Source organism: Galeopterus variegatus, unplaced genomic scaffold (assembly GCF_000696425.1).
Source record: "Galeopterus variegatus unplaced genomic scaffold, G_variegatus-3.0.2 Scaffold119, whole genome shotgun sequence".
Taxonomy (NCBI): domain Eukaryota; kingdom Metazoa; phylum Chordata; class Mammalia; order Dermoptera; family Cynocephalidae; genus Galeopterus; species Galeopterus variegatus.
The window spans coordinates 728,248-739,242 of NW_007726230.1; the positions used below are offsets into that span (position 1 = coordinate 728,248).

General features: G+C 42.8%; 1 pseudogene; it reads right to left on the reverse strand.

The window, feature by feature from the left end:
- Nucleotides 1–2,653: 2,653 nt before the first annotated feature.
- On the reverse strand, nt 2,654–3,192 carry LOC103603273 (annotated as a pseudogene).
- Nucleotides 3,193–10,995: the final 7,803 nt, after the last annotated feature.

Below are 10,995 nucleotides of genomic sequence, written 5' to 3' on the forward strand. Positions count from 1 at the left end.
GTTAAAAAAAAAAAAAAAAAAAAAAAAAAAAAAAAAAAAAAGTCTAAGAAATTGTTATAGCCAAGAGGAGTTTAAGGAGACATGACCACTAAATGTAATATGATATCCTTGATGTGTCCCAGAAGAGAAAAAGGGCATTAGGGAAAAATTGAGGAAATCTGAATAAAGTATAGATTTTAGTTGGTAATAATGTATCAATATTAGTCCATTAATTCTAACAAATGTACCATATTGATATTAGATGTTAACAAGGGAAACTGGAATAAATTGCAATTCTCTTTCTTTGAAATTTTTCTGTAAATCTAAAACTATTCTAAAATAAAGATTATTTTTAAAAAAAATTCATACCCAACAAAAACTTTAAAACTCCTTAATATCATACAAAACTCAGTTTCTGTTTAGTTTCCCCAAAAGTCCCCTTCTCTCCTGGACATGTAATTTATAGAAGAAACTACATCATTTATGGAATTTTCCACACTCTGGATTTGGTTAATTGTATCCTTGTATCATCATATAACATGTTCCTCTACCATCTATATTTCCTGTTGATTGGTAGTTAGATCCAGATGCTTGGCTAGATTCAGTTTCAATTTTCTTTTTTTTTTTTTTTTTTTAAAGATGACCGGTAAGGGGATCTTAACCCTTGATTTGGTGTTGTCAGCACCACGCTCAGCCAGTGAGCGAACCGGCCATCCCCATGTGGGATCCGAACCCGGGGCCTTGGTGTTATTAGCACCGCACTCTACCGAGTGAGCCACGGGCCGGCCCCAGTTTCAATTTTCTGACAAGAAGGCTTCTTTGGAGGGGTTTTGTAGTTTCAATTGCACGATGTCAAGATGCACATTATGTCAGTGTCCCACCTTTAGTGATGTTAAGATTCGTCAGTTGGTTTGTATGCTGGCAGCCTGATCTATAGAAAGTCCTCATCAACCTTTTACCTAATAGTTTTAACAGTCATTGATTGTAATTGCCTGGAGCCATTATCTCATTACTTCATTGCGAACAATGATTTTTTACTATTGTTCATCTGCATTTTTGGTTCCAGTTCTCTTCCTTCCCCCCCCCCCCATAACTTCTGACCAGGTCCAGTACTATTTTGGATGTCAGGCTGGCTAAATCTTAGCAGTTAAAATTTATTGTTAGTGGCTGGCCAGGTAGCTCAGTTGGTTAGAGCATGGTGTCGTAACACCAAGGTCAAGGGTTAGGATCCCCAGACCAGCCAGCTGCCAAAAACAAACAAACAAATTTACTGCTGTGATAGAGGCCAAGAGAACTTGCAAGGATTCTGTAGATCTGTTGTAGTCCTAGACCAGAAGCATCACCTGGAAACTTATTAGAAAAGCAGACTTTTGGGTCCTATAGAGACCTACGGAATCAGAAACTCTGAGGGTGAGGCCCAGCAATTTGTTTCGTTTTGTTGTGTTTTTTTACTTTTGCAAACCCATCACAGGAATAGAGATCCATACCCTCAGCACAGACTCTCCTCAGGCCTATGTTAGCCTGTCTGTAAAGATTTAAACTTACAAGATAGCCTGCCACATGTGGGAGCCAATCTCTGATTCAGGAAAAACTTGAGAGAGATCCCTTTGTGATCAAGCCTTTGCCAGCTCCTATGTAACATACGAGGGTACTTCAAAGAGTTTGTGGAAAATGGAATTAAAAGATAACACAGAGGGCTGGCCGGTTAGGGTTCAGATCCCCCAACTGGCCAGCCACAAAAAAAAAAAAAAAAAAAAAAAAAAAAAAAAAAAAAAAAAAAAAAAGAAAAGAAAAAGATAACATAAAATGAACTTTTTGAAGAGCCTTCATATGTGGCAGAGTTGGGCCCATTTGAAAACTTAACAAATGTGCAAGAAAGAAAACCACCACAACCAGTAGTGTTATAACAAGCCTTCCAGATGATTCTGATGCCTGCTAAAGTTTGAGAACCACTGGACTAAAATTGCTTAAACTTTGATCAATTTTTTGATTGATCCTTCAATCAAGCAATGATTTACTGAGGTGCTACTATGTGCATGGAAATATGCTGCATGCTGAGCATCATGGGTGCAAAGAACAATATCTGGGAACCCCAAGAAACTCAGAGTCTATTTGAGGTAACAGGACATACGCTTGGGAAAAGGTACCCAGCTATAGTTGGTAGTAGGCAGTGCATTCCCAGTGTGCTACATTAGTGGTGCGGATGGTAAGATTACGGGTGATTCCAAAGAAAGTTCGGTGAGTAGGCCTGGTTGGCATAGGTTTTAGAGTTGACTCTGAGTAGGCCTTAAAGGAAAAGAAAGATTTTGAGGGTGGGGGTAGCAGGGAAAAGAGGGAAGATTTCCAAGAAGGGAGACTGGCATGAACAAAGGCAAGATGCTTGGGAAGGGGATAACCTTGCTGGCAATAAGGCTGTTTTCTTCTCTTTCTCTTCATCACCACCATTTCCCCAGTGCACTCTGGCAGTCTTCTCTTCCTTGGGCTTTCTTCTTTTCCCTCTTTCTTCTTCTTCTTCTTCCTCTTTTTTCTTCTAATAGACTTCATTTTTATAGCAGTTTTAGGTTTACAGAGAAACTGGGCAGAAAGTACAAATAGTTCCCATACCCTCCCCCCCCACCATATATAGTTTCTCTTATTATTAACATGTTACATTAGTGTGGTTTGTTTTTTCTTTGAATGAGGCAATTTATTAACTCAGCATCATTTGTTCTAATGCTTCTTGTTGGCAGCTGCCACCTGTCCGGCAATTCTGTACAGATCTCTCTGTCCCTGAAGTGTCAGTTTGCGGCCCCGTCTAGGTCCTTTTCCACAACTTTCGTCCCTCCAGGGCTTGGAGGACCCAGTAGCCTACTCTTTTGGAGCCTCAGCTGAAGTGGCTGGGTATGACACCATTTCTCTGAGGGCTCCAGCTCCGCTCGGAGGTACAAGTGCCACGCTGTGGAAGCAGCTCGTGTGAAGAGTCCGTTTTCATCTTAGGGAGCAAGCTGTTCGTGCTTGGCCAGCTTGACCGTGCCCACCCATGGGGACTTGCAGCTTCCCGCACTTTTTGAGGAACGCTGCCAGAGCTCTGACGAACTCCTGCTGGTTCACGTCTTTTACAGTAATTCCAGGCTTCGTGCGGCCTCCGCGCACGAAGCCAGCCAGGGAAAGGACCTTGTGCCTTCTGCATGGTCGCCTTCTCGCTCGTTCATAAACACACTGGGGAGGTCCCATTGGAGTGCGCGCGCAGGTTTCTGCGCGCCGCCCGTGGGTGGGTGCTGGGGTGTAGGGTGTGTTTATGCGGGCGGTGCGCGCAGAGGCAACCTTTTGCCCCTGCCACGGGTGTTGGGTGCATGGAAGGCCTGAGTCTGCTCCACAGCAGAAGGACGTGTGTTCTGAAAGTCGCCACAAGGATTACGAAGCGTAGAACACCGCGAGCGGCGTAGCGGCGCACTCACCCCTCGGCAACGCCAAGAATACAAGCCCGGGAGGGGCGGGGCCGGCTGCGGGCCGGAAGCTGCCTTCTGGCAGGGGCGGAAACACGGCGCCGCGGCGAAAGATGGCGGCGCCCAGGCGGACCTCGAGCGAGTAGCTGGCGAGGCTACGGACTTCAGGTGACGGCGGAGGACCAGGGGCAGGGTGTCCGGTTCCTTTGTCGGATCCCGCCCTAGAGTCTTTTGTCTGCACCGGAGCAGCTGCGACCTCTTCGGCGAATAGATCTAGGGCACGACCCTTCCTCCACCGGCGGCAGAGGCTGAGACTTGGTGACTTCTCATTGCTGACTTGGGTGGTCCCAGAGACTTAACTAGAGAACCCGATCGTCAAGCCCTAGGGTCAGTGGTGAGACCCCTCTCGGGGTTGGATCCTGGCGCTGGACGATAGGTTGCAATGTAAGAGCCCCCGAGACACTTCAGGCAATCGGAGAAAACCCAGTGGTCCACTGTTAGTGCTACTTTGCTTAGGAGTTACAGTCTAGGCAGGGAACCATCCTCATTCTAGTTCAAGAAGTTATCGCTTCTAGCACAGATTGGTTCTGGACAAATCTGTTATGGAGTTTATGGGGAGAAACATTGGTGCTTTACTTAGGACTAAAATAATTGCGGTCATTTACTGAGCTTTATTTATAATAAGTAACAGGCACTGTGGTAGGCTTTGAGTGTCTACCACATTTAAATCCTCACAAAATTCCTCTTACATAGGACCCGTTATTATCCACATTTTATGGTTGTGGAAACTGAATTTGGGACAGCTTAAATAACTTGCCCAATTTCTCACAGCTAGTAAGTAGTGGAGCTGGTATTTGTTTGTTTGTTTGTTTGTTTTCCTTTTTGTCTTTCTTCGTGTCCGGCAACGGACCGGCAACGGGATCGCAACCCTCGGTGTTGCGCCCGCACCTCGCTCAGCCAGTGAGCGGGAACTGGTCTGTATGTGGGATCCGAACCCTTGGCGGGAGCGCCGCCGCACTCCCAAGCGGCGCACTCTCCAGTGCGCCACTGGCCGGCCCATGACTTCTGGCTTATTTATTCCAAAACTGGTGCCCATAATCACCCTGACTCTCTTGCAGTGTAGATTATGGCCCACCTTTTGAAGTGGACTGGACTTCGCTTTGGGTCACATGAGTCCGCGGATAAGTATGGGAAATAAATTCTCTTTTTTAGAATCTTACAGAAGTGAATTGTTAACATTGTAGATTTTCCCCTTCATCTAGGACCATTTGAGTGGGCACTGAGGTAGGAGATTTTTCTCCTTGTTTGTTGGAAACCCAACAATTGAGTATGATTTAATTGATCTTCAGCTGTATAAATAATGATAATCATAACTGGTATTTGCATAGTTAGCGTGTACAAGACTATTCTAATTACTTGACATGTATTTAACTAATTCATGAGGTAGGTACAGTTATCTGCATTTTATAGGTAGGAAACAGGTCGAATAATTTGAGTAAAATATCTTTCTTAAGCTTAGACAGTAAATGGCAGAGCCCGAATTTGAACACAAAGCAGTCCATTTCTATACTGTTTACTACCCATCCAGGAAGAGGCACACCCATGTGTTTTTTTCCTGTCATTCCACAAATATGTCTAGTTATTACAAGTTCTGCACGGGAGCAGCTGCGACCAAATTTAAGACCAAAAGTTGTAAACAGGTCTTTACTCACCTCATCCACTTCCTTCTGTTCTCTGTTTATCTAAGTTTTCTCCTTCAATTTTCAGCCCTATTTTTAACCTTTAAAGATTTTTTCTTTTCTTTTCTTTTTTTTTTTTTTTTAAAGATGACCGGTAAGGGGATCTTAACCCTTGACTTGGTGTTGTCAGCACCATGCTCACCCAGTGAGCAAACCGGCCATCCCTATATGGGATCCGAACCCGTGGCCTTGGTGTTATCAGCACCGCACTCTCCCGAGTGAGCCGCGGGCTGTCCCTAAAGATTTTTTCTAACTCTAAAATCCTGTAGCACTAATTTTCCATGTGATTAATTTGGCCACTGGTATGTACTGCTTTTTTAATGTATATGTACGGTTACCATATCCTCTCACTTCAAATTTGAGTATATCACTTGACCAAAGGAAGACTTTTACAACCTGAGAAATGTCATTTTAAAACTACAAACCTTTGAATTTCTAGGCTTGTGAGTGGAAAAAGAGATAATGAAGTAGGAAATTATTAAATTTCCACCAGCATTTTAGCTTGGTGTCTTTCTTCCCAGTAAGCTCATTGAACCCAGGGAATGGGTTTTACCTCCATTTCTTTGTATTTATAGCCCCTTGTTATACCACTCTGTCCACAGTAAACTCTCAACAACATTTTTTCGATAATTTTCTTAAAGTCACACCCTCACGTGATTATTTTGCCATTTCTACCCCTTTTAGCTCCTTTCCCCAACCCCATGTGTTGGGGATGTTTCCAATACTGGCTTGTTATTAGATCTTTATATGGATGAAGAAAGAGGAAGGAAATATGTTGTTTAGCACTTTTGTCATTCCTCCCTATCCAGCCTTGTCTTCCCCCGCATTTCATCCTCTGGCTTTCAGAAGGTGGTCAACTTCATTGAGCTCTCCCATGGGCTATGTTTATTCTCTGCTTCCACATTTTTGCTCAGCTGTGCCTTCTGGCTGGAGGTCTGTCTTATCCTTCGAGGTCTGCTTCAGTGGTTGGGGGTGATTTTTCCCCTGAGGGGGAATTTGGCAATGTCTGGAGACGTTTTTGCTTGTCACAACTGAGGGAGAAGGTGTACTAATGGCATCTAGTGGGTAGAAGCCAGGAATGCTACTAAACATCCTACAGTGCACAGGACAGGCTCCCACAACAAAGAATTATCTGGCCTTGGGCTGGCCCGGAGGCGCACTCGGTAGAGTGCGGCACTTGGGAGTGCTGCGGCGCTCCCACCGAGGGTTCGGATCCCATATAGAGACCGGTCCGATCCCATATAGAGACCGGTCCGCTCACTGGTTGAGCGCCGTGCAGGCGCGACACCGAGGGTTGCGATCCCGTTGCCGGTCGCGGTACGGGCGCGACACCGAGGGATGCAATCCCGTTACCGGTCACGAAAAAAGACAAAAAGGAAAAAAAAAAAATTATCTGGCCTCAAAGGTCAGTAGTTCCTATTGAGAATCCAGCTTTTGCTCTTCAGGAGACTCTTTATAATCTTTCTCTGTCTCCCCTACTATCCAGACTTCCAGGACACTTAAACACCACACAGCACCAGGAAGTAGAACATAGTGTTTAAGAGCGTGGACTGAATCTTAGTCCTATCACTTACTAACTCTAGTGACCTTGGGCAAATTACTTAACTTCTCAGCACCCCTCTTTCCTCAGCCATAAAATGTGAATAATAATAGTAACCTACTCATATGGTTATTTTGAGGATCAAATTAATGAATATGAATAACACCAAGGTCAAGTGTTCAGATCCCAAACTGGCCAGCCACAAAAATAATAACAATAATAATAATTAATTAAAATGGAAAAAATGCTTAGAAAAGTATAAGTGCTAAGTGTTAGTTATAATAATAATTAGAATGATAATTTTATTATTATTGGTGTCTAGTGCAGGGGTTCCAAACTACCCAGCTTGTTTATAGACTTTTATTTGGTCAGCCCAAGATTTTTGTGTTTTAATTTTGATATAATTCACATACCATTAAAAACAATTTTTTTTTTTTCTTATAAAGATGACCGGTAAGGGGATCTTAACCCTTATCTTGGTGTTGTCAGCATCACACTCAGCCAGTGAGCGAACCGGCCATCCCTATATAGAATCCGAACCTACGGCCTTGGTGTTATCAGCACCGCACTCTCCCGAGTGAGCCACGGGCTGGCCCTAGTAAGGGGATCTTAACTGTTGGCTTGGTGTTGTCAGCACCACGCTCACCCAGTGAGCTAACCAGTCATCCCTATATGGGATCTGAACCTGTGGCCTTGGTGTTATCAGCACTGCACTCTCCCAAGTGAGTCACAGGCCGGCCCCAGAAAAAACATTTTTTAAACAAAAAATAATTCAGATACCATAAAGTTCACCATTTTAAAGTATACAGTTCAGTAGTTTTTAGTATATTCACGAGGTTATAACCAACACCACCATCTAATTTGAGAACATTTCATTATCTCAAAAAGAAGCTACACATCCATTAGCAGTTAATTCCCTGTTCCTCTCCAACTCTCCTAGACCCTGGCAAGCATTAGTCTACTTTCTGTCTCTATGGATTTGCTTATTCTGGTTTTTTTTGTTTGTTTGTTTTGGGGTTTTTTTTTTGCAGCTGGCCAATATAGTGATCCAAACCCATGATCTTGAGGTTGTTAAGGCTGGGATTTGCTTATTCTGGACATTTTATATAAATGGAATCATACAATTTGAGGCCTTTGTGACTGGCTTTTTTTTTTGTCCTTTTTGAGACCGGCCGCACTGCGCTCAGCCAGTGAGCGCTGTGAGCGCACCGGTCATCCCTATATAGGATCTGAACCTGCGGCGGGAGCGCTGCTGTGCTCCCAGCACTGCACTCTCCCGAGTGCGCCACGGGCTCGGCCCGTGACTGGATTCTTTTACTTAGCATAATGTTTTCAAGATTCATGCATGTTGTAGCATGTATCAGTACTTCATTCCATTTTGTGGTTGAATAATACTCCATTGTATGGATATACCACATTTTTAAAATCCATTTATCAGTTGATGGACATTTGTGTTTCCACTTTTTGGCTATTACCAATAATGCTGTTTGAACATTCATGTGCATTTTTTTTTGGTGAACATATGTTTTCATTTTTCTTGGGTATAACTAGGGGTCAAATCTCTGGGTCATATGGTAACTCTATGTTTAACTTTTCGAGGGACTGCCAAACTGTTTTCCATAGTGGCTGTACCATTTTACATTCCCACCAGGAATGCATGAGGGTGCCAGTTTCTCCACATCCTAGCCAACACTTCCCCCCATTGTGCTTTTGATTTGTGTTTCCATAGTGACTAATGTTGCATATCTTTCCATGTGCTTATTGGTGGCCATTTGTATATCTTCTTTGGTGAAATGTCTATTTAAATCCTCTGCTCATTTTTTTTTTTTTTGGTGACCGGTAAGGGGATCGTAACCCTTGGCTTGGTGTCAACCGCACTGCACTCAGCCAGTGAGTGCACTGGCCATCCCTATATAGGATCCGAACCTGCGCCGCACTCTCCTGACTGAGCCACGGGTTTGGCCCCCAGTAAGGGGATCTTAACGCTTGACTTGGTGTTGTCAGCACCACGCTCAGCCATTGAGCTAACCGGCCATCTCTATATAGGATCCAAACCCATGGCCTTGGTATTATCAGCATCGCACTCTCCTGAGTGAGCAACGGGCCGGCCCCTCTGCTCATTTTTTAATTGGGTTATTTCTTAATTGCTGAGTTGTAAGAGTTCTTTATATATTATTGATACAAGTTCTCTATTGGTTATGTAATTTGCAAATATTTTTCCCATTCTGTAGGTTGTCTTTTTGCTTTCTTGATAATGACCTTCGATGCACAAAAGTTTTTAATTTTGATGAGGTCCAATTTATCTATCTTTGGTTGCTTTTGATGTCATATCTAAGAAACTGTTGCCTAATCTAAGGTCATGAAGATTTACACCTATGTTTTCTTCTAAGACTTTTATAATTTTAGCTTTTATATTTAGGTCTTTAGTCCTTTTCTTTTTTTAATTTAATTTTTTTTTGGCAGCTGGCCAGTATGGGGATCTGAACCCTTGACCTTTGTATTAGTCCATTTCATGTTGCTATAACAGAAATTCCTGAGACTGGGTAATTTATAAAGAAAAGAGGTTTATTTGGCTTACAATTCTGAGACAACTGCATCTGGCATGGGCCTCAGGCTGCTTCTACTTAATGGCGGAAAAGTGGCAGGTAGCCAGCAAGTACAAGCAGATCACATGGTGGGAGGAAGCAAGAGAGAGAGAGGAGGTGCCAGGGTCTTTTAAACAACAAGCTCTCTTGGGGCACTAACAGCAAGAACTCACTCATTAATCCCCTTTCCCCCAGGGAGAGCATTAATCCATTCATGAGGGATCCACCCCCATGACTCAATCAGTTTCCAACACTGCCACATTGGGGATCAAATTTCCACATGAGTTTTGGTGAGGACAACACGTCCAAACTCTGTCAACCTTGGTGTTACAATACCACACTCTAACCAACTGAGCTAATTGACCAGCCCAGTTTGGTCCATTTTGAATTAATTTTTACATACGATATAAGGTAGGAGTTTAACTTCATTCTTTTTTTTTTTTTTTTTTTTTCTGTCCTTTTTGAGACCGGCCGCACCGCGCTCAGCCAGTGAGCGCTGTGAGCGCACCGGTCATCCGTATATAGGATCTGAACCCACAGCCTTGGTGTTATCAGCACCGCACTCTCCCGAGTGCGCCACGGGCTCGGCCCTAACTTCATTCTTTTGCATGTGGATATCCACTTGTCCCAGCACCGTTTGTTGGAAATAATGTTCTTTCCCCATTTGAAAATCTTGTCACCCTTATTGAAAATCAGTTGACCGTGTTATATGTAATTATCCTGGACTCTCAGTTCTATTGCATTAATCTGTAAGTCTATCCTTATGCCAGTACCATACAGTCTTGATTACTATAGCTTTGTATAAGTTTTGAAATTGGGAAGTGTGAGCCTTCCAACTTTTTGTTTGTTTGTTTTATGTTTTTGCTTTTGTTGCTTTCATAGGACAACCCAGGTTCCTTATTTTTTGTATTAGGGTTGCACAGCATTGTTCCTCATTGGGGGTTGTTCCCTGTGTTCTGAGCATGTGCATATCAGACCCATGGATTTCAGATTTAAGGTCAACTTGTCAATTTCTGCAAAAACAGGCCGTTGGAATTTTGATAAGGATTGCATTGAATCTGTACATCTGGGGAGTATTTCCATCTTAATAATATTGTCTTCCAGTTCATGAGCACAGGATGTCTTTCCATTTGTTTAGGTCTTCTTTAATTCATCAATGTTTTATAGTTTTCAGTGGACAAGCCTTGCACTTCTTTAGTTAAATTTATTCTGAAGTATTTTATTTTTTTTGATGCTTTTGTAAATTAAATTGTTTTTTTAATTCCATATTCTGGTTGTTCTTTGCTAGTGTATAGAAATACAAATGATTTTTATATATTGATCTTTAACAGCCTAAGGTTTTTAATAATTTGAATACCTTTAGGCCAGGCGTGTTTTCTACAGGTTTTTTTGTTGTTGTTCTCTCCTGTTCAATACAGAATCATCACTACCTGTTATGACACATTTATTTGCCTGGCCCCTGATGGCATTTTCGTCAGGTCTCCTGCTGGTTGTTCCTGAGAATTTTATCACCCACAAATTGTAAACAACCTAATTTGGCTGTAAATATTATTGCTAGGGCGATGACATCAGGGAGGGCTGAAGAGTGAGGGAATGACAATAGGTATGAATGAGGAGGAATGAGTTTACATGAACCCAAGGAAGAAGAGGGTCTTCTCTGATACATAATGAAGAGAATCAGGATTCATTTGCAGAGGGCTCATTATCTTTATTGCTCTTAGGGGTAA